Source organism: Bos taurus, chromosome 4, assembly GCF_002263795.3.
Source record: "Bos taurus isolate L1 Dominette 01449 registration number 42190680 breed Hereford chromosome 4, ARS-UCD2.0, whole genome shotgun sequence".
Classification (NCBI taxonomy): domain Eukaryota; kingdom Metazoa; phylum Chordata; class Mammalia; order Artiodactyla; family Bovidae; genus Bos; species Bos taurus.
In genome coordinates, this window is record NC_037331.1 from 14,254,089 (window position 1) to 14,279,267 (window position 25,179).

General features: G+C 40.3%; 1 long non-coding RNA gene across 1 annotated transcript in view; it reads right to left on the reverse strand.

Moving 5' to 3' along the window:
• LOC101906304 (uncharacterized) overlaps nt 1-25,179 on the reverse strand; it is a 171,764-nt gene that overhangs the window by 37,089 nt on the left and 109,496 nt on the right. Inside the window, exon 2 of the long non-coding RNA XR_003034290.2 lies at nt 24,277-24,472. This is a non-coding gene — a long non-coding RNA (uncharacterized lncRNA). The remainder of the gene's footprint in view (nt 1-24,276; nt 24,473-25,179) is intronic.

A 25,179-nucleotide genomic window follows, 5' to 3' on the forward strand; every position in this document is an offset into this window, starting at 1 on the left:
ATGTGCACGAAACCTTTTGATTGAGCCGCCCCATCTAGGCAGCAATATTTTTGTCTGTAGTTGGGCCACCACCATTTCCAGACTGATACCAGTGTCCTAAACATCAGTAATCATTTATGTATGCTAATTGAGAAGGAGTCTCAAAGAAAAAAGGGTAGCTGTACTTGAGTAGTTTATAATCTAAAGGGGAAAACATAAGAGACAAACCAAAGGCAGAGTGAGAACCTTCCAGCCAATCACAGCCTTGGGAACTTAAAACATTATGTAATTTTGCTAAGGACCTACTGTACAGCACAGAGAGCTCTACTCAGTACTCTGTAATGGCCTGTGTACATATATAACTGATTCACTTTGCTGTACACCTGAAACTAACACAATATTGTAAATCAACTATATTCCAATATAAATTAAAAAAAAATAAAACGAGTATTTTTAAACCATTTGCCATCCATATGTTAAGTAATTTCATCCCCATGGATCAAGAGCTGTAAAATCATTATTCAGTTAACACCGTTAAAGCTCACAGGGGAGGAAACCAGAACATATCTACTTGCACAATCTGAATCTGTCTTTATGAATCGTAACTACAACAAGGAATGCTACCCAACTCTATGCTGTATCAATGAGTAGGGAATTTTCTCTCAGCCTGATTGTTCCACACCTGGCTGTACAGCCTGGTGTAGAGCAAGGCTTTGGAATCACACAGACTTAGTCTCCTAGGTTCTATGTCTGGCTCTGCAATTTAGCAGCTCTGTAGCTTTCAGCACATGACTTGACCTCTAAACTCCATGTTTCTCATCTGTAAAATGGAGATAATAATAACAGAATTTAGCTGTGTGAAATTTCTGATGCCAACCATTTTTGACTAATACAAATGACAGTTTCACATGGTTTTACCCAATTATATCTACCCCACAGGGATATTTGTGAGAATCAAGTGAGATAATATAACATTATTTGAATTTTCTCTAACCAATAAGATTTTCCTTATTCATTCTACGGTTAATACAGAATTGGGTGGAGAAATGGAATCTTCATCTGTGGAGAGCGTTTGTATGAGTAAGTAGAGGTTGTCAAATACTTTACCTTCTCCTGTCAAATTTTCTATGTGGAGTTCATTTAACTACCACTAAGAGAGATTCTCCTTGTTGAGTTTTAAGAAATCTAGCCTTATCAACTACTAAGGAGTGGGAACATTCAGAACTCAGGCTGTCAGAGCAAAATAACTGTAATATTTCCTCCATTAAGCTGAATTAAGTTATTAAAGTCAGCAGCCTTCAAATTGTGGACTTTAAAGACTGAGGGTCTGTCTGAGGCACTGTTGGAGAGTCCTTAAAAACCACACACCATGGTCCATAGGACAGTTGGATTAGAACAGGCTCTGTTTCTCCAACACTAATCAGACTCTACAGTTAGAAGTGTGATCAGAAACCAAAAGGAGCAGGAAACAAGAAACATAACTAAATCTAAGGCAAAAGGATCCCACAACTTGAGAGTGGTTAGTGGTTAAGCAGTGACTGCACGGGATCCCGTCCTAGCAGGAAATGGTACTTACAGCAGACTTGCTTTCAGAATAACTCGGGGAGAGGGGAAAGATAATGAAGGCTTTGGATCTACTCAGTGTTGGCTACATCTCAAGTGATATATGTCTTGCTATACTGTTTCTCAGATTGCAAGGCCACTTTCAGCTCCAAATAGCATTTCCTGTAGATTCGGGAAAGTGGACCTGCTGCTTCCATAAGCTGTGTCTGAACCCTGAGAAGATTAAGAATCACCATAAAATACTCCTAAAAATATTCTAGATGTGGCAAATGCAACCATGTTTTTGCCTTCTACACGATTTCTCTAAATTTTAATTCTGAGGACATTTCAAGGAAAATTTGATTTTCATTTCTCTGATTAACTTGCACTTCATTTTTCATAATATTTTCTAACAGCTGCTTTACAGCCAAAAGAGAAATGAGCCTTTCGGTCTATGAGTGAGAAAGTCATATTTTCCACAAAATAAGTGAACTAAAGTTAATTAAATGGTAACATGTTTTCAAACTCAAAACTCATATAGAATTGATACTTGGCAAACTCTTATACTCTTTCAGCTTATTTAAAGATCCCCTACAGTGTACAAAGCCCTATACTATACATTGGTTTGGTATAGAAAATGAGCAAAAAAATTGCCCTTCCCTTCACAAAGCTTCCTACTTCCTTGAAAGGGCCAGAGATTTCAAACTAAGACAAATATAATAAATATGAAAGAAATGGAATTCAAAAGGTGCAATTGGAGGTGCAAAATACAAAACTGCCAATCACAGTTGGGAGTGCCAATTTCCAAGGGCAGTTTATTGGAGAAAGCATCTATTTATTTGGTCCCAGAGGATGTATGGAGTTTAACAGTAAAATAGGGAATGAAAGGCATCACAGGCAGAGATCAAAAACACCTAAGTGTGAGAATATGTTTTGTACTGGAAGATGTGAAAAAAAAAATCTATTGTGGGAAGTGTAAAGGGTGCTTGGAAGAGGGAGATGTGGTAATAAAAATGTTGAAGTGGTAGGTTGGACCAGATTATCAAAGACCATGAATGCCTTGCTAAGAAATTAGAACTTTTTGATTTAAATAATAGAATCATAAATCAAGATGGTGGAGTAAGAGGACATGGAACCCTACATACCCTTGACAAACACATCAAACAAACACATGGAATGATTCTCACAGAAAACTAACCAAATCTGCAGAAGAACTCCTCAACAGTCAAAGCTGCAAGAAAGATCTTCCTGTTATCGGATAAGACAGAAAAGAGATATCAGGTAGGGATGCACTGCTGTGAAGGATCTGTTAGGAAGAGAAGGTTCACATAGGTGGGCCCTTACCCTGAGAAGCCAACATGTCAAGCCACAACCTGCACATCACAGTCCTGGGTCCCTGCGTGGAGGAGACAAGCCTCCTTGACTGCTAGATGACCACTGGGACAGACAGAAGGGCTGGTGAAGCCTAAACTCCATGCACGAGGAGTGTGCCTGTGCTGGCTTGCCAACAATAAATGCAGAAAGAGCCTTATTCTGGAAGCAGCTGACTCGCTGCACTTCCCATTCTGAACAGGGTCATCACTGAAGGCACACTCACGCCACACCACAGCCTGCTCCAAGATCTGAGCCCTGGGAAACGACTCATCCAGTTATGCAGAGACAGACCAGGCATCTGGACTGTGATATGGGTGGGTGGCAATTGCCAGTGTCCGTGCCCACAGGAGCACACAGTGGTTCCTCTCCCAGCAACAGTATCCTAGCTCCCCCCGACTTCATACTGCAACTTAGTGCTAGATCTGGGGCAGTTAGGTACTGGGACAAGGCTGCCATGGAGACCATCCAGATCTCTGGCAGAGGCACAGCCAGCTCAATTTCTACAGCCACCATGCCTCAAGCCCAGCCCCAGCCTACTCCATACCACAGCTCTGCACTAAATCTGGGACAAGCACCACCGAAGAAGGGATGCAACTTTGGGCTGCTTCTGAACTGATCCACAGATGCCTATACAGGCAGTGCATAGGTTCTCTGTGAGGACAAGGGCCTCACTTGCTACAGTCGTTGCCTCCTTGGGGCAGAGCATGCACTCGAGGGCAACAGAGCCTGATCCAGTCATCCCTCAGGGCTTCTGGTCCAATAGCTGGGGTGCAGACCCTGCCCCTGTCAGGGCAGCAACAGCCGGGGAGCAGAGCCCAAGTCCTGTCTCACACTCTGCTCAGGCTCTTGCTCTTCCAACACCAATCACACTTCCCCTGTGAAGGGAATAACAGCCGTCACACCCTGAGGAAAGATCCAGTGTAGGATAAACTGACTCTATCGATGTGTATTCAATAGGAAGGCTGGGGCAGAAGCCTAGGGTGACTCTTAGGCCTCTCCGTGGCTGTTATATAAGACAGAGACAACCATAGAACAGCAGAATTGAAGGAAAACATCAGGGCTTAACTTTGGAGCACTTGAGCTCCAGGTGCTAGACAGATATCTACAAAGGAATGACAAAACCCTGGTTAATGAACAAGTCTACTCCTCAGAAAAAAGACCAAAATTAGAACCATAGATTTGGACAGGGCAACATTAAGGTATATGGGCACGAGAACTCTGCTGAAGTTTGGCGCACCTCTTTAAGTTGATATTCTTTCAATACCTGGTTGTTTTAGTTTGCTCGAGCTGCCATGACAAAAGTACTACAGATCAGATCAGATCAGATTAGTCGCTCAGTTGTGTCCGACTCTTTGCGACCCCATGAATCGCAGCACGCCAGGCCTCCCTGTCCATCACCAACTCCCGGAGTTCACTGAGACTCACGTCCATCTAGTCGGTGATGCCATCCAGCCATCTCATCCTCTGTCATCCCCTTCTCCTCTTGCCCCCAATCCCTCCCAGCATCAGAGTCTTTTCCAATGAGTCAACTCTTCGCATGAGGTGGCCAAACTACTGGAGTTTCAGCTTCAGCATCATCCCTTCCAAAGAAATCCCAGGGCTGATCGCCTTCAGAATGGACTGGTTGGATGTCTTTGCAGTCCAAGGGACTCTCAAGAGTCTTCTCCAACACCACAGTTCAAAAGCATCAATTCTTCGGTGCTCAGCCTTCTTCACAGTCCAACTCTCACATCCATACATGACCACAGGAAAAACCATAGCCTTGACTAGACGAACCTTTGTTGGCAAAGTAATGTCTCTGCTTTTGAATATGCTATCTAGGTTGGTCATAACTTTCCTTCCAAGGAGTAAGCATCTTTTAATTTCATGGCTACAGTCACCAACTGCAGGGGTGGCTTTATTTTCTCATGACTGGAGACTAGAAGTCCAAGATCAAGGTGTCAACTGCTTTGATGCCTTCTGAGGCTACTCTCCTTGGTTTGTAGATGGCCAGCTTCTCCCTGTGTCTGAATATTGTCTTTCCTCTCCACATTTCTGTGTCCAAATTTACTCTTCATATAAGGTAAGGGCAGCAGTAATATTGAATTAGATCTCACCTTAATGACATTGTTTTAACTTAATTGCCTCTTTAAAGATCCTATCTCCAAACATATCACATTTAGAGGTACTGGGGATTGGGACTTCAACATATGGATTGGGGGGAGGTGGTTGGTGAGGTGAGAGTGGAGGAGGACACAATTCAGCCTGTAGTATTTATTGAAAGGAAAGATGGAGCACTGTGTAGGAAAGGGTAGAGAAGGAAAATCACAGGTGACCAATGAGTAATTTAGCTTATCATTGTGTTGTATACCTTGCTCAGCAAAATGAAGTACTAAAGATAACCCTTTACTCTCCCTAGATGATAGTTTAAAATCATCTGTTGGTAACTGAGCATGAAGGATTGTGTGAAGATCTTAATAAAACTGAATCTGACATGAATATAGATGTATCTATATAGTCATCTATACATATATATAGATACAAATATACTATATAGATACATATGTACACTATACATACATTATATATAGTCATCTATATATAGGTGACTGAATCACCTATCAGGTATTCAGACACACTACACAGCCAGAATAGTAAAAGCAACATACGAATAGACCAATGGAATGAAATGCAGAGCCTAGACACAGACATTTGAATGAATGGAAAGTTGATACATGATAAAGGTGGCATCACAAATCAGTGATGATTTTTAGGAAGATTCATGGTATATTCTATGGAGAGAAATGAATGTGTATGATATACACAAGCGAATTCTAGATGGCTTATAAAACTTACCTGTGAAAGGTAATAATATGTAGTTAATAAAAGAAAATGTTGGCTCTTTGCAGCCAGCACAGATTGATGGGCATTTCTGAGGGCAACTGGATTAGTCCTGTTTTATTTTTTTTAAAACGTTTTTAAATCTCCTTTATTTCTTTTTTAAATATAAATTTGTTTATTTTAATTGGAGATTAATTACTTTACAATATTCTATTGGTTTTGCCATACATCAATATGAATCCGCCACAAGTATATATGTGTTCCCCATCCTGAACCCCCCTTCCTCCACCCTCCCCATACCATCCCTCTGGGTCGTCCCAGTGCACCAGCCCCAAGCATCCAGTATCATGCATCGAACCTGGACTGGCGATTCATTTCATATATGATATTATACATGTTTCAATGCCATTCTCCCAAATCATCTCACCCTCTCCCTCTCCCACAGAGTCCAAAAGACTGTTCTATACATCTGTGTCTCTTTTGCTGTCTCGCTTACAGGGTTATCGTTACCATCTTTCTAAATTCCATATATTTGCGTAGTATACTGTATTGGTGTTTTTCTTTCTGGCTTACTTCACTCTGTATAATAGGCTCCAGTTTCATCCACCACATTAGAACTGATTCAAATGTATTGTTTTTAATGTCTGAGTAATACTCCATTGTGTATATGTACCACAGCTTTCTTATCCATTCACCTGCTTGCTGATGGACATCTAGGTTGCTTCCATGTCCTGGCTATTATAAACAGTGCTGCAATGAACATTGGGGTACACGTGTCTCTTTCATTTCTGGTTTCCTCAGTGTGTGTGCCCAGCAGTGGGATTGCTGGGTCATATGGCAGTTCTATTTCCAGTTTTTTAAGAAATCTCCAGACTATTCTCCATAGTGGCTGTACTAGTTTGCATTCCCACCAACAGTGTAAGAGGGTTCCCTTTTCTCCACACCCTCTCCAGCATTTATTGCTTGTAGACTTTTGGATCGCAGCCATTCTGACTGGTGTGAAATGGTACCTCATTGTGGTTTTGATTTGCATTTCTCTGATAATGAGTGATGTTGAGCATCTTTTCATGTGTTTGTTAGCCATCTGTATGTCTTCTATGGAGAAATGTCTATTTAATTCTTTGGCCCAGTTTTTGATTGGGTCATTTATTTTTCTGGAATTGAACTGCAGGAGTTGCTTGTATATTTTTGAGATTAGTTGTTTGTCAGTTGCTTCATTTGCTATTATTTTCTCCCCTTCTGAAGGCTGTCTTTTCACCTTGCTTATAGTTTCCTTTGTTGTGCAGAAGCTCTTAAGTTTAATTAGGTCCCATTTGTTTATTTTTGCTTTTATTTCCATTACTCTGGGAGGTGGGTCATAGAGGATCCTGCTGTGATGTATGTCGGAGAGTGTTTTGCCTATGTTCTCCTCTAGGAGTTTTATAGTTTCTGGTCTTACATTTAGATCCTTAATCCATTTTGAGTTTATTTTTGTGTATGGTGTTAGAAAGTGTTCTAGTTTCATTCTTTTACAAGTGGTTGACCAGATTTCCCAGCACCACTTGTTAAAGAGATTGTCTTTAATCCATTGTATATTCTTGCCTCCTTTGTGAAAGATAAGGTGTCCATACGTGCGTGGATTTATCTCTGGGCTTTCTAGAGATAAATTTGTTCCATTGATCTATATTTCTGTCTTTGTGCCAGTACCATACTGTCTTGATGACTGTGGCTTTGTAGTAGAGCCTGAAGTCAGGCAGGTTGATTCCTCCAGTTCCATTCTTCTTTCTCAAGATTGCTTTGGCTATTCGAGATTTTTTGTATTTCCATACAAATTGTGAAAGTATTTGTTCTAGCTCTGTGAAGAATACCGTTGGTAGCTTGACAGGGATTGCATTGAATCTATAAATTGCTTTGGGTAGTATACTCATTTTCACTATATTGATTCTTCCAATCCATGAACATGGTATATTTCTCCAACTGTTAGTGTCCTCTTTGATTTCTTTTACCAGTGTTTTATAGTATTCTACATATAAGTTAGACATTAAAAAGATCATACACCATGACCAAGTGGGATTTATCCCAGGGATGCAAGGATTCTTCAATAACTGCAAATCAATCAATGTAATACACCACATTAACAAGTTGAAAAATAAAAGCCATATGATTATCTCAATAGATGCAGAGAAAGCCTTTGACAAAATTCAACATCCATTTATGATAAAAACTCTCCAGAAAGCAGGAATAGAAGGAACATACCTCAACATAATAAAAGCTATATATGACAAACCCAGAGCAAGCATTATCCTAAATGGTGAGAAATTGAAAGCGTTTCCCCTAAAGTCAGGAACAAAACAAGGGTGCCCACTTTCACCACTACTATTCAACATAGTTTTGGAAGTTTTAGCCACAGCAATCAGAGCAGAAAAAGAAATAAAAGGAATCCAAATCGGAAAAGAAGAAGTAAAGCTCTCACTGTTTGCAGATGACATGATCCTCTATATAGAAAACCCTAAAGATGCCACCAGAAAATTATTAGAGCTAATCAATGAATATAGTGAAGTTGCAGGATATAAATTCAACACACAGAAATCCCTTGCATTCCTATACACTAATAATGAGAAAATAGAAAGAGAAATTAAGGAAATAATTCCATTCACCATTGCAACAAAAAGAATAAAATACTTAGGAATATATATACCTAAAGAAACTAAAGACCTATATATAGAAAATTAGTCCTGTTTTAAACTATCATTAGGCCTCACGTGTGAGCTGTGCTTGCTGCTGGGACTCTGACCGAGGAAGAAATTGGTACCGGGTATGGGGCATGACAAACAGACCCTCAGAATTGGATTCTGAGATTGAGTCATTCCCATTTGAAGAGTGTACAGAGTGCCAGAGAAATAGAAAACACTGGTAATCCCCAGCACAGCATCACAGTCACTCAGATTATCACCAATAGTGGCCTTGAGTGAAGATAAAGATCAAGGTGCTGGTGGGTAACATAGCTGTGACATTTAATCGCTATGGTGACATTAGTGATTACTAAGATGTTAGGAGTGGGGAAATGACAACTTATAGCTGCTCTGGAGAGTGTATGGTAAAGAAAATGATAAACATAAAGTCTTGAATTTCCAACCCAAGGCAGTTGTAGAGAACCAGAAAGTCTCTGTGGTGCTGTATAATTTCCTCATCTCCTGTAGCTGACAGGCAGACATGGCTGAGAATCAGGGCAGGGCTTGATAGTAAGAGTTGGAATTGCTATTTCATTTAAATATACCAAACCACCAGATCTCTTTTGCTAAGATGGGAGACTAGTTGGGAAGGAACAGAGCTCTCATTATTGGGGTTGAGGGGAGTGAATATTTGGACAAACACAGGCAAGGCTGATAGCTTTAAATACCCAGATATTTCAGTCATACTCACAGGGGCCTTGATTGAATTGGAACATCACCCCAGTCCATTATCTGAGGACAGTATACTGACTGGATCTGACAAGTGAGAAAAAGCAAGAATCTCAAAGCCTTAATAATGTGTGTGTGCCAGAGAGGGGTAAGTAAATCAATGAAAGTTCACAGGTCAGCCCTGTGGGGAAGCTTCTGTGAGTTCAGTGTTCTGGAGTGTATTGGGATATTTTTTCTGAAGAAGAGACATACTGGTGCACCTTGAACCTTCCCCTATGAAGATAAAGGTACTTTAGAGGCAACATATATTTAAATACATTCCTCTGCTATATCACTAAGATACTAGAACACAGCAGAAAGAAAAGAGTAGGTGCATAAATATTTAAAAGGGTAGCAGTCGACAGGATATGTGTTTAACCCATTTATAGATTGATAATAACCAGAAAAGTTACTATATTCCCTATTGGTTGGTTAGTTGTTATACATTTGTGTATAGTCTGCAGGATGAACTGCAGGATGAACTTAGGTCCACAGGATGAACTTCTGTGTGTGTCAGCAAGAGAGAATGACAGAATGTATTTTAAGTAAATTGTTCAAAATACTGAAACTTTCAGTACATTGATCTCCCTTACTTGGGTCTTCCTTAAGTGCTTTAAAAGGGCTTCTCTGGTGGCTCAGAAGGTAAAGAATCTGCCTAAAATGGGTGGGAAAGATCCCCTGGAGAAGGGAATGGCTACCCACTCCAGTATTCTTGCCTGGAGAATTCCATGGACAGAGGAGCCTTGTGGGCTACAGTACAGGGGTCAGAGTCAGACACAGCTGAGTGACTAACACTTTCACTTTAAGTGCTTTAAGACCTTACTATTTAAAGTGAGGTCCTCGATCACAGGGATCAACATCACCTGGGAACTTTAAATGGAGGCTCTTAGGCCCACCCAGAGTCTCAGAATCAGAATTCTGCACCCAGTCTGTGTGCATGCGTGCCAAGTCACTTCAGTCGTGTCCAACTCTTTGTAATCTTACGGACTGTAGCCCGCAAGGCTTCTCTGTCCATGGGATTCTCCAGGCAAGAATACTGGAGTGGGTTGTCATGCCCTTCTCCAAGGGACCTTCTAAACCCAGGGATTGAACCCTCATCTCTTATGCCTCCTGCATTGGCAGGTGGATTCTTTACCCTGAGCGCCACCTGAGAAGCCTAAGCACCCAGTCTTAGACCTACCCAGACTGAATCAGAATCGGTAATCTAACAAAAACCCCAGGAGATTCTTTACGCAAATTAAAAATCTAGAAGCCTCACCCTAAAATACGTGCTTATTTTGTAAAATGCATCAGATAGTAGGAAGCCTGGGCTGACATTCTCACTAGCTTCAGGAGTGCTGATGTTGTCTAAGAAATTTCCACTTGTCACTTTAAGCAAAGCCTTAGGCCATCACCCATTTGCTTTTCCATGAAACTTTTGGACTAAAACAAAAAAAGAAAGAAAGCTGAATGAGAACCATTGATAAATACTATAGATACTGTTCACAAGTTTATCATTTTTACAATTCATCTCCAAAGATTCTAGTTCTTGACAAAACTCTTAAGTGCCTCTGGGTCTTCACATAAGTTATTGTCTCTGTCTAAAGCTCTTTTTCCACAACCCCTCCCTGCTCCTCTGCTGGCTAACTCCTACTAGAGCCTCTGGTCTCAGTCTTATCTTCTGAATAGTATTCCCTGACCTCCCCTCCTCACCTCACCCCACCCGCAGGACTCAGTTAGTGGCCATTCCTGGGCTCCTCCAGTTCATGCCTCTATTCTAGAATGGGACACACTGAAGTGAAATTGCCTAAAATCTCTGTGAGGGTAGGATGGCAGTCCCTGTATAAGCACAATGTATACACCTAGCCAGTTGCTTCTCGGGCGCCTATTCTCTTGTTAAGTGAGGAAATAATGCATACAGGAAAGCTTGCACCCAAGAGTATACAACTGGCATTAGAGCCTCCAAAGCCCGTGGGTACTACCCCACAGTTACCTCCTACATAACCCAGAGTAAAAAGATTTCAAAGCAGAGATTGTGACACATAGCCATCAAGTTTATTTTATGCAGAAAGTGCATCTTTTATATATAATCATGTTAGCATCACCATGCAGAGTTCCAGTACTGTCCAGTAAAAAAAAAGTAGTGAGGAAATATACCTTAGAAGAAAAGCTGTTCTTACAATAACATATTTGTAAGGAAATGATTATAAGGCACAATAAGTGCCTTGAAAGAAAGTCAAATATATATTGTAGTCTCCTTCATTATAAAAAAAAAAAAACACCTCATTTTCACTCTGTTTAATCACTTACATTCTTAAATTTTATTTTCAGATATGAACGATTATATAAGTGTGACAGCTCACACTTGATCCCTTTTGGTGCAAGTAAAGATTTCCTCCATTTTTTTGTTTGAATTTAATTGTGGTAGCCTGAAGGCTAAAGAACATAATAACTATTTCTCTTTCACTCTGGCATACCTTTCTTTGCTTTCTCTCTCTCTCTCCCCCTTTTTTTCAAGTGTAAATGAAACTCTAGCCCAGTTAGTTCTTCTTGGTCTGATTGCCAGACTTTCCAGTAATCACATCAGAGTTTTTTCCAACATGTGGGCAATTTTCATTATTTTGATCCAGCAGTGACCTTTGGAATTCCGGAATCATTTTCCCTCCCCTTCCTGGTGCCCCCGGGAGACTCAGAAGCACAAACATCTGAGGTACCTCTGGGCGTCTTCACATCTGTTGGCATCGGAGATGAAGGCCACTGTGTGGTAGAATTTCAGTAACAGGTGTTGGAGCTTTTGGAAGAGTTTGTTGGTTTTTGAGGGCTGGGCAGAAGCACTACCGATTCTTAGTTTCCAGGCTCTTTGGAAACACTTAGGAAACAAAGTTAATCTGTTTATACAAAGCTCGCATTGAGAAACCACAGTAAGCAATTGCTAAGTAAAAGTCAGGCAGGTTTTTGGTTTCAATTTTGTATCAATTTTCTATCCAGAAAAACTCAGTTTTTCAGTCTGGGGTTTTGCCTCCTTGCTGCATCTTGAATCCATGAAATACTATTTATTCAAGGAGTAGCTTACTTGTTCTTATGCCCAGTTTTCAACAGCGTAATGCACAGTTGAAAAGTTTTTTCTGAGACTAATTAACCCAGTGGAAGTTTTTCACTAGGAGCAATGCAAGAGAGTGAGTACCATCTATATTACCTGCCTTATGAAAGTCTCTAGAATCATTGCTTTTCTTTGCTCACTGGTAGTACAGACTCTAAATTATAGAAACAATAGAAGCACTGTGTTTAACTCAAAATATCACTGAAATCCCATTTTAGGAAAATCTGTTTCTTTCAAATTTTCTCAGAGAAGTACAAAGTGTTGCTTGGTGTGTAGTTATCTGCCGATATAAATGGTATAAATGGATGATTACTTAAATACAGCTTCTTTTAGAAGAGAGTTAGAGGACTTTACAAAAGCACCAAGCTGTGCTTGCCATACAGGTGAGCCTCTTGCAAGTAAATAATTTGACTTAAAGGATTGTTAGAAATTTTTCTTATCTGGGGAATAATTGTGTATCTCTAATCTGCTTTTTTTAGTATCAGTTGGGGTTTGAGTCCTTCCAAATATTGTAAAATCAGGAAGTATTTAATTGGGATGGAAAGTAGCTGAGAGTGTCGAAAATAAGTGTCATCTTTATCTAAACACTAAGAAGTATTTCCTTTCTTATCCTTGTAACATGAAGCTGACCACAACCTATCTCTGAAGCCTTGCTATAAATATCATAGATTTGGATTTCAAAGCAATGCTCATCTCAGAAGATCACATTCAAAACAGCTTCAGTTTGCCAGCCCTAATGATCTTGAAGAGATGAGTTCCAACGCAGATACTCTGCAGGATCATGATCAGTGAGCCCTTTCATTGGGCACCACCAAATCCTTTTCCAGAGGATGAGCTTTCACTGACTACCAAGTAGTGAAACAATCTTTGTCTTTTTGGTTTACCCTCTTAAGGTAGGCTTCAGATGCCTGGGGACTGCACATTCCTCTTACACTACCACATTCTTGCTTCTGCTTTCAAGTATGCGAGTGCCTATGTACTGCAGATTCTAAAGTTTCTATCAGATCTCTAAGCATTTACCCAGGAGGCTTTGCAGACCTTTGTGGTCAGACTTCTTTTTCTCACTTAGTGAAAATTTGCTGTTGAGGACCAAAATGTCAAAAAATTCAGAGTATTTTATTCCTCTCAGTAAGGGTTTATCTCACACTGCCGAATATTAAGCAAGGACATTCTGATGCCAGAGAAGACCAGGTAGGAATGTGGATGGCTAAGCAGAAACCCACCCCTACCAAAGGAAAAAAACATTGAAAGCAAGTGTCCCACTGATGGGTCCATGGTCTAAAGACAAAGGCCATACCACAGACAAGTAGGCAAGCCAATCCAAGAGCTATAATTGCATTTTCCGGTTGGCATTCAGCTAGAGCCATGTACTTGCAAATTGTTTCCCACGTATTTTTCTTAGCTTCACTTCACCATTTTGTCAGGAGGGCTCCTTTATGTTTCACAGAAGGGGGGCATTACACCAAGAGAGATTACCAGACTCATAAGATAGTTTATCCCCTCTATCAACTGAGTGGCAGTATGTTTTCCCCTCTTTCCTCACCTAACTAAGCCAAATGGCCTTTACTTTTCTATTATCCCCACTGTTGTTGAATCTTTGTATTCAAAGTGAATCTGTTTCAACTAAGTGTATAATTTCAGACCTACTGGCAGACCTGAGGTAGAAGAAATAGTAAAGACCTACTAATGATGAGGGAAAGTACTCGAATTTCTATGGAATAGAGGTGTTAGTCGCTCATTCATGCCCGACTTTTTGCGACCCCATGGACTGAAGCCCACCAAGCTCGTCTGTCCATGGGATTTTCCAGGCAAGGATACTGGAGTGGTTTGCCGTTTCCTTCTCCAGGGGATATTCCTGACCCAGGGATCAAACTTGGGTCTCCTGCACCACAGGCAGATTCTTTACCCACTGAGCTACCAGAAGCCCCACGGAATAGAGATATCACTAACAAATAACAGATCTTGCCTCAAGGAGTCAAGAGGCTGCTAGATTTCTCTTATTATTTTAATTTTTACTGTAATAATTCATCCTGTTATCTATTAACAAAGCATACTTTTACTCAAATAGCACCATCCTCAGGTTTGCAAAAATTATCTTTTCAGAGTAAAAAGACACTGGCAGTATTTTCCAAAGATGAATATCTCTGTTCCTACAAGATCTTCTAAACCTTATCATTCCCACATCAAGAAGTGAAACCTAAGTATCCTCTTTCCTTGAAATCAATAAAATGTGGTAGAAGTCTGTGTGACTCTGCACCTAGGTCAGAAAGAAAAATTGTTAACTTGAGTTAGTTTCATAGAAAACTTGGGAGATAATATGGCCTAATAACCTACACACCCCTCCTACAGCACCAGGTTTTTCCAGTTTATATTCATCTGACAGCATCATCTTCAAGGTAGGCAATGCCTTTCTGGATCTAGATCCAATTTCAATTATACTGTGCACATACTGTCCATCCCTAGAAATTCTGTCACTTTCTGGATGCAAGGACAAAATAGCATCACGTCATTCTCCTCAGTAGCTAGCAATAAGCTTTGCAAATTTTTTTTCTTGTTGCCCTTGTCTTATTGATTTTGAAATGTATTTATTTTTATGTAAAGGTGAACGTACTGACACATGCCGTACCTTGCCTTTAGAAAAAGTGCATTTGCTTGACATGGCAGCTGCATGCTTATAGCTGACGTGTTCTGCTGTGCAAACAGATAATTCCTACATTTCACAGATCCTGCCTTCTCACTAATTTGGCAAAGTGGGTGTTTGGGATTGCTTCTTTTTATTTATTTATTTTTATTTGTTGGCACTTTGCAAAGCTTGAGTGTAAAGAGAGAGAGAAAATAATGCCAAGTTGATTTTGAAGAAGCAAAAATCAAACCTGTAAAAAATTCTGTAAAGAATCTGCTGTTAGATATTCTGCCGTGCTGGCTGACTGTGCTCTAATTAAATGTTATATGTTAAAGAAATCCCAGTTTATAACAACTGAAATTACAGCCAGTAACTTTGACCTTTGCATTTTTTATAAAGACGATAAGAAATTGGTCTGGCACTGTAACAATTGTCATGCCTTTAACGAAGGGTGGATGAGAGTGTGTGTTATCTACTTGAATATCACATTTATTTTAAACATCAAGTAGGCAACTCCAAGGTTGAGAAGTATAATGTTTCTCTGAATTGTAAAAATGAATAACTGAATATGGCCCACTTCATTTTAACCAATTCATCCAAAAAGCTCAGGGAGCAGGAAGAAATTTTATTTTGTAGGAAATGGGAATTCTAAACACGTTCCCCTGCTTTAGAATATGCCCACATGGTTTTTTGGATACTTGGTCACTTATTGTGGACTTTGTTTCTACATGTTTTTATGATGATGGGTATTATTCATAGTTCCTAAGTAAAAATACCTCCATGGTTCTTGAATTTTCCCCCAGTTATGATTATTTGTGTCCTTTCAAAGCAGCTCAGTAATTTGTGTGCACTTAATACTCTTTACTCTAGGTGATAAATGCATAACTCCTATACCAAGCAGGGCCTTATTCATTTCCTCTTTTAAAAACACTATCAGTACAAACTACCCACATTCAATCTGCCTACGGTTTTGGCAGAGCTTGAAAACATTATGACTCTAAGATATACTGTTAGCTTAATATCTGATCTCATTAAGCTATGTTGCTTTCTAAGCATAATGTAAACAAAGTAGAATTATTAACAACTTCCCTGAGTCATATGGTATCATTTATTTTTATAGCAGCTAGTTGTTTAATGAGGATATGTCTTTGCATAGCACTTATATTTCATTGTGTCCCGTGTCTTCACTGTTCAGGAAAAAAACAGTCTGCTTTCAAGAACAGGAAAGAAATAGAGAAAAAGAAAACTGTGAAGTTAAAAAAACCTCATTTTTACCTTCACATTTCCAATAGTATGAACAGGTTTTTTTTTTTTTAATCCACAAGGCTGTATTTTCAAAAAGTGTTCTCTGTTCATTTACCATGTTTCTTGCTTGGCATCAAATACAAAAATAATTCAGAATTAGATTTCAACTATATAAAATATATCATGATTACATACATATTTATTGCCAATTTCTACTTAGATAATTACTGCTTTTAGAATGTTAATATTAGCAATTAAGCTTGGGGCTTGAACTATTAATTTTCTTTCTTTCTTTCCCTAAACAGGCAAAATGAAAACTCTTTTGTGGATGTAACCAATTTTGACTTAGGTTTTCCAGAGCAAACTACTCCTGAGTTTGTCTTACACCACTCAACTTTTCATTAACAGAACTTAAACTGGAGGCAGTTCTGTGCGATGCCAAATAAAATTGAGGCTGGTTAGGAACAGAAAATGTACCCCTCGCTTTTAGTTTTATTACTTTCACTTAGAAAGTGGCTAAAAGTAAATGCAAACCATTTTACAAATCAACCAAGTGTTCTCCATTTGGACATCATGCTTTGCTGTTACTTGGATTTAAAAAAGACCTTTAAAAATATCATTTGACCAGGTTTAGATATATATTGTGGAACAGGTGTCTAAAGTTTTCTGCACGCTTTGATTTCAGACGAGATGCTGACTATCGGAAATTACTGAACTTAGCTTCTCTAGGATGGCTTCAAGCAGGCTAGACCTATTCCAGGGTAGGCACCCTGGTAGCATGTGAGAGCTAGATAGCAAAATTCAGGAGAACAAGACTATGGAGGGACACCTGGCTTGCTTTACATCAGGCAATAAAAATTAATATTCACAAACAAACAATGCCTTGGAAGGACTAAAATCATCTTCCTTGCCTCCTTTGTGTCATCACCACTAATAGCACTTGGATAGTGCCTTCCAGACAAATACATTTTGGCAATGGTTATATTGGGACTATTTAAATAGAGCTATTCTTCAGCAACTAATTGCTTTTCTCAGAGCAGTATGAGTTGCCACTCACCCAGCACAAACTCCACTAAATGGTTTCTTAGATTCCAAGTCGGAAATCACATGTGAATTTTCTATGTTGTTGTATAGCACCTACATTAACAACTTTGTTCCTGATATTACGACAATAAATGAAGCATACCTCTTATCTAACAGTATGAAAATCTTGAGATGAACTGTTGATTTTCCATTTACATCCATGTTTCCATGAATGTGTAACTAGCTTTGCTATTTTTCTAAAACAAGGAATAGTTAACATTATGAAATTTAATGAAATCTTATGCAAAGTTCTTTCAGAAATTGGTCCCCCTCACCCTCCACTGAAGGAGGTTCCCTAAATTGCTGCCTTCTGTCCATTTTACAAGCTCCGTTTGGCACTGAAAACACTTAAGAAAATGACAGAAAAATGAGCATCATCAGCAACTTCAAAGTAAGGCCATACAATTCCGAATTTGTTACTAAAATCTTCCAGGTCTAAACCACACACAGAGGTATTTTCCCCCACATTTCTCAAAGTAAAAAATGCTGTTGAAGATCAGCCAGGTTTATTAATTTTGCAATTGATTATACTGATTGCATGAAGATTTCCATTGCAAAAACAGATTTTTAAGGGCTAAAAATATGACAATTATGCAGGTTACTCATTTAAACGAATAAGTAACTACAGGTTTTTAAGTAGCAGACTTTCAAAACACAGGGTATCATTTGCCCACTGCTTTCACCTGCCTGAAATTTCTATTCACCCTTTTGAAAAGGAGAGTAGGGGAGGGAGGCAATGCATGCTAAATGGCAGCAATCAAGACCCATCGATGCAACAATTCAAAAATCTTAAATGATGATCTGTGGGAGATTTACAGACAATTAAAATACAACATTGTCTTGAAAAATTACCTCCACATAATTAAACAGAGCCTGATCCCCAGAAGGGGGAATCAAAAAATCCTTGAGGGGCTGTAAGGTCTTCAGAGGCTCAGCCAGATCTTCGTCCACCAGCACTTTTCTCCTTCAGTCCCTCCAGCAGTTCTCAACAGGAGAGGGGAACTGGGCATTTTCAGTTGTCCCAACGAAGGTGAGAGGGTGTTCATGGCATTTAGTGCCAAGAGCCAGGGATGCCAAACAGGTCCACACACACACACACACACACACAAATATTGCCCCATCCCAAAAGCCTGTCTCCTATCAAAAGAAGACCTTTTGTACTTACTTTCATCTGACCAGAGGGCTCTTAGCTCTCACAGCAAATATGGTGAAGAGATGAATGAAATGCCCCTTGAAGCTAATTTTAACTGAATAAACAGAACCTTTTATCATCACGGTGTGCTGCAGCTTCTCAAACTGGCCTGATGTCTCATAGCTCTTAAGTTCCGTAAGGCCAGAGGCTCTTGCCTGTTTTGTTTGCGGATGGATCCATTTAATACCAAAACCTTTGTGTGGAATCTGTTTCTTTACTGGTATCTTATTTACTTGTCAGCACCTAGAGTGGGACTGACATATATTACATTTTAATAAATACATGTTCAAAGGTGATTGAGTCAAAGGGATAATCAATGGGACGATTAATAAAGATGCAAATGATTGGGCTCAGCTTAGATCTGCTGAATGAGAAGCTCCAGGGGTCAAGCCAAATGGAACTGGGACAATGCCTTACTCTACCACTTAATTGAATGTGACCTTAAGCAAGACACTTCATCTCTCTGAGTCTGATTTATTTGTTAAATATTTCAGAACGCCTACTCTGTTTCAGTGCTGTGCTACTGCTGAGAGTATGCTGATGGGAAAAACAGTACAGTCCTTGCCTTCCTGGAGCTCTTGGATCCTTATCTTTAAAATGGGAGAGGGTGGGATGAAAACTGAGAAAGAAGCATGGAAACACATACAGTACCATATGTAACATAGATGGCAAGTGGGGATTTGCCGTGTGACACAGGGAGCTCAACCCAGTGCTCTGTGACAACCTAGAGGGGTGGGATGCGGTGGGAGGTGGGAGGGAGAGTCAGGAAGGAGGGGATGTATGTATGTATGTGGCTGATTCATGCTGACGTATGGCAGAGGCCAACACAATATTGTAGAGCCACAATCCTTCAATTAAAAATGAATCAAATTTAATTATAAAAAATACTGTAAAGCAATTATCCTCCAATAAAAAATAGGAATTAATAATATCAAAACCTAAGTTTAGTATTTTGTTTTTTCAGACAAAAGAGTCCAAAATGCAGTACTTGGATGCAATCTCAAAAATGAGAGAATGATCTCTGTTCGTTTCCAAGGCAAACCATTCAATATCCCAAGTCTATGCCCCAACCAGTAATGTTGAAGAAGCTGAAGTTGAACGGTTCTATGAAGACCTACAAGACCTTTTAGAACTAACACCCAAAAAAGATGTCCTTTTCATTATAGGGGACTGGAATGCAAAAATAGGAAGTCAAGAAACACCTGGAGTAACAGGCAAATTTGGCCTTGGAATACGGAAAGAAGCAGGGCAAAGACTGATAGAGTTTTGCCAAGAAAATGCACTGGTCATAGCAAACACCCTCTTCCAACAACACAAGAGAAGACTACACATGGACATCACCAGATGGTCAACACCGAAATCAGATTGATGATATTCTTTGCAGCCAAAGATGGAGAAGCTCTATACAGTCAACAAAAACAAGACAAGGAGCTGACTGTGGCTCAGATCATGAACTCCTTATTGCCAAATTCAGACTTAAATTGAAGAAAGTAGGGAAAACCACTAGACCATTCAGGTATGACCTAAATCAAATCCCTTATGATTATACAGTGGAAGTGAGAAATAGATTTAAGGGCCTAGATCTGATAGATAGAGTGCCTGATGAACTATGGAATGAGGTTCATGACATTGTACAGGAGACAGGGATCAAGACCATCCCCATGGAAAAGAAATGCAAAAGGCAAAATGGCTGTCTCAGGATGCCTTACAAATAGCTGTGAAAAGAGAAGCAAAAAGCAAAGGAGAAAAGGAAAGATATAAGCATCTGAATGCAGATTTCCAAAGAATAGCAAGAAGAGATAAGAAAGCCTTCCTCAGTGATCAATGCAAAGAAATAGAGGAAAACAACAGAATGGGAAAGACTAGGGATCTCTTCAAGAAAATCAGAGATACCAAAGGAACATTTCATGCGAAGATGGGCTCAATAAAGGACAGAAATGGTATGGACCTAACAGAAGCAGAAGATATTAAGAAAAGGTGGCAGGAATACACAGAAGAACTTTAAAAAAAAAGATCTCCACGACCAAGATAATCACGATGGTGTGATCACTCACCTAGAGCCAGACATCCTGGAATGTGAAATCAAGTGGGCCTTAGAAAGCATCACTACGAACAAAGCTAGTGGAGGTGATGGAATTCCAGTTGAGCCATTTCAAATCCTGAAAGATGATGCTGTGAAAGTGCTGCACTCAATATGCCAGCAAATTTGGAAAACTCAGCAGTGGCCACAGGACTGGAAAAGGTCAGTTTTCATTCCAATCCCAAAGAAAGGCAATGCCAAAGAATGCTCAAACGACCGCACAATTGCACTCATCTCACATGCTAGTAAAGTAATGCTCAAAATTCTCCAAGCCAGGCTTCGGCAATACATGAACCGTGAACTTCCAGATGTTCAAGCTGGTTTTAGAAAAGGCAGAGAAACCAGAGATCAAATTGCCAACATCCACTGTATCATGGAAAAAGCAAGAGAGTTCCAGAAAAACATCTATTTCTGCTTTATTGACTATGCCAAAGTCTTTGACTGTGTGGATCACAAGAAACTACCTGACCTGCCTCTTGAGAAACCTATATGCAAGTCAGGAAGCAACAGTTAGAACTGGACATGGAACAACAGACTGGTTCCAAATAGGAAAAGGAGTACGTCAAGGCTGTATATTGTCACCTTGCTTATTTAACTTCTATGCAGAGTACATCATGAGAAACATTGGGCTGGAAGAAGCACAAGCTGGAATCAAGATTGCCGGGAGAAATATCAATAACCTCAGATATGCAGATGACACCACCCTTATGGCAGAAAGTGAAGAGGAACTAAAAAGACTCTTGATGAAAGTGAAAGACAAGAGTGAAAAAGTTGGCCTAAAGCTCAACATTCAGAAAACAAAGATCATGGCATCTGGTCCCATCACTTCATGGCAAATAGATGGGAAAACAGTGGAAACAGTGTCAGACTTTATTTTTGGGGGCTCCAAAATCACTGCAGATGGTGACTGCAGCCATGAAATTAAAAGGCACTTACTCCTTGGAAGAAAAGTTATAACCAACCCAGATAGCATATTCAAAAGCAGAGACATTACTTTGCCAGCAAAGGTCCGTCTAGTCAAGGCTATGGTTTTTCCAGTGGTCATGTATGGATGTGAGGGTTGGACTGTGAAGAAAGCTGAGCACTGAAGAATTGATGTTTTTGAACTGTGGTGTTGGAGAAGACTCTTGAGAGTCCCTTGGACTGCAAAGACATCCAACCAGTCCATTCTGAAGGAGATCAGCCCTGGGATTTCTTTGGAAGGAAGGATGCTAAAACTGAAACTCCAATACTTTGGCCACCTCATGCGAAGAGTTGACTCATTGGAAAAGACTCTGATGCTGGGAGAGATTAGGGGCAGGAGGAGAAGGGGACGACAGAGGATGAGATGGCTGGATGACATCGAACTCGATGGACGTGAGTCTGAGTGAACGCCAGGAGTTGGTGATGAACAGGGAGGCCTGGAGTGCTGCGATTCATGGGGTCACAAAGAGTCGGACACGACTGAGTGACTGAACTGAACTGAACTGAGGGTTAATATGCAAGTCAAGTGAGATAAAAATGTACATTCAAAATTTAACACCAAAGCTTTGTGTGGAATTTGTTTCTTGATATCCTGTTTATCCTGTTTACAAAGGAAAAATCATTCCCACCCCTCACACAGCAAAGCTTTCTGAAAACTCTCTCACCCAAGCACCACCCTGTGTCAGAAGCCACCCAACTCCACTGTCAGTCAAGAAATAAGATGAGTGAGACGTCTCTGTTACAAAACATTTTGTCTTTTTCCCATCTGAAGTTTTAATTATTCAGGACTCTACATTTCAACCGAAGTGTGGAATTAGTACTTATCATTATAACACCATTCATGATGCTTTTTATTTGTTGAGTGCACTCACATGCATCTCATATGATCTTAATTCATTTAAGATAACCAAAGTGGATATTATTTCATTTTATAAATGCTCAAGGAGTTGGTGCTCTTTTGTTCATGGCATTGTACTGGGAATGAAGAACCTAGATCATGCACAGGTCATCCTTCTGTTAGACTGCTAAAGAAAGTTGCTCACAGCAGAAAAAGTTCCTCTAACACCTTCCCTCTTAGTAGTTTGAAGGCAATGGCACCCCACTCCAGTACTCTTGCCTGGAAAATCCCATGGATGGAGGAGCCTGGAAGGCTGCAGTCCATGGGGTCGCTAAGAGTTGGACACGACTGAGCGACGTCACTTTCACTTCTCACTTTCATGCATTGGAGAGGGAAATGGCAGCCCACTCCAGTGTTCTTGCCTGGAGAATCCCAGGGACGGGGCAGCCTGGTGGGCTGCAGTCCATGGGGTCGCCAAGAGTCAGACACGACTGAGCGACTTCACTTTCACCTTATATTACAATTATTCAAATTTTAGAAAGTTTGTTAATGACAATACCATTTCATCTTTGATTCCCACACAGTGCTCAGGAAGGGGTTAAAATTCTCCAAGTCTTCTCTGGGCCTAACCTGAGATTCTAAATTTCTGATAAACTTCTGGGTGATGGTGATCCTGTTGGTTCATGGGTCACACCACTAAGATCCGTGAATCAACAGGGATCAGCATCATCTGGGAGCTCGTCAGAAATTTAGAATCTCAGGTTCCATCTCATCCAATGGAATTAAAATCAGCCTTTTCACCAGACCACTTAGGTTATTTGTATGCATGTTAAAGTTTGAGATGCACCGTTCTAGGAAAAATAACTGTCTTACAAGGAACACAGGTGGAATCCTTTAATAACCCTTGGAATTCTTAAAGTGTTGAACTAAACTTGTGACTAATATATTACATGATACCAACTGATAAATAATCATTTTTCATGACTAACCTGTGAATGGTTATGGAGTGAATGAGCACCTAAATACCACAATGAATTTTCAGGTGTCTTCATTTTTTTCCCTCCCAAAAAGTATAGTAAAGCATCAGGATGAATGTTTATTTTCCTGATGTCAGTCATCTACTCACTCTTGACTCGTCCAAAATGGTCCCTGGTTGCAGAGCTTGAAAATACAAAATTTCATCTCTAGAGGATGCATTCGAACAACTAATTATTTTCTTAAAACTCTGCGTGTGGCACCAGCTTCCTTCTCATAGCCACTACCAAGGCTTAAGAACCAGAGGCTGAAGGAACGCCTTCAAATTTCTTTTGTACCTGTCTTCGAGTAAGGCACAGATTAGGTCCAGAGAAGACTTGGAGAATTTTATCTCCTTCCTCAGTAGCTCTATGTGGGAATCAAAGATGAAATGGTAATGTCATTAACAAACTGACATTCTAAAATTCGAATAGTTGTAATATAAGGTACAATGTGACAAATTCCGCCAGGACGGAAAAGATGGAGCACCCTGGTCGTTTAGGGGATGGGGAGGCTGCACACGCTCTGTGGCCAGGAGGGCAGGCAGTTTTCAACAGGAAATGCGTCCCTGAGCAGTATCCCTGCACGCTGCGATGGAGTCCAGGTGAGGCCCCGGGCCCGGGGAACAGCAGCTGGGTCTAAAGGTCAGGAAGGAGGCTCAGTGACCATGGCGTGCGTGGTTTGGTGGGCAGGGGATTCCAGGAAGCTCTGTTGATAACAAGTACAGCTCTGTCTGGGCCCCCAGACTCTACATCCAGCAGTGCCGCTGACTCTTTCAGAGCCTCCTTACAGCACTGCAGAGCTGCCGCTCTCACCCCTGCCTCGGTGAGGACTGGCTTGGGAACCGGGACAGTTTGGGGACAGCCGTGGGCTGACGGGGGAGATGCTGAGGCGCAAAACCAAGAGGGAAGAGCAGGGGAGTCGAGTCGATCTTACATTCCTAGCCAATGTGCTCTTTCTAGAATTTAAATTCCCTAAGTCTCCTGCCCTACAAAAAAAAAAAAAAAAAAATTTAGAAAGCTGACCTTTGACACAGTCCCAGTGGAGCCTCACACAGAGGGTGTTTAAAAAGCATTATCAGGTGGGAGGGAATGGCTCCATGCCAAGCAGTTGGTCCTCCTGTGTGGCTTCTCTGCTCGGGGTATTAAAACATGTGTGTATGTGATGGATCATCATCCAAGTTTGACTGAAGGATTCTCAGACTCCTCATGCTCCTGGAAACTGATAGACACAGAGAACATAAATTAGAAAATCTGTACTAATTTGTAGTTTTCCCATATATTTGATTTTCAGCTTATTCTTTAGGATGTAGGGTTTATGGAGGTTTTTTATTTTTATTTAATGTTTATTTATTTGGCTATGTTGGGTCTTTTTTTGGCATGTGGGATCTAGTTCCCTGATGAGGGATCAAACCCAAGGCCACTTGCATTGGGAGTGTGGAGTTTTAACCACTCTACCAACAAGGAAATCCCTTTTTTTTTTTTTTAATACTATGTGACTTCTTGTTGCATATCTTTTTCACACACACCAGAAAAAATAGTATTCTGGATTCTGTGTGTTTGTGTATATTACTTGAGGTTTTTTTGCTAGGCTCGCCTGTCACTATTTCATAACACTCAGGAAGGATCAGAAGGACATACCTAATAATTTCCCTGCTCTCCCTTACCTTCCCACCCAATTCCATGCTGGGCAGCCTCTTTTAGATCGGAAAACCGTATACATTTCACCAAAGAAATCAGTGCTAACAGAAGCATCTTTAAATTGGTTCTTCGCAGGTTTGATTTCTCAAAAGAGAAAATGGAAAAGTTAACACTTAAGACCTCAGGTGACTGAGATTTCTGGAGGCCACAGGAACAAATTCAATTATGCTCTCTACTCCCTCCCAACCAAGACCTATTTGGCACTGGTTATTTTCCCCAGGAACTGCA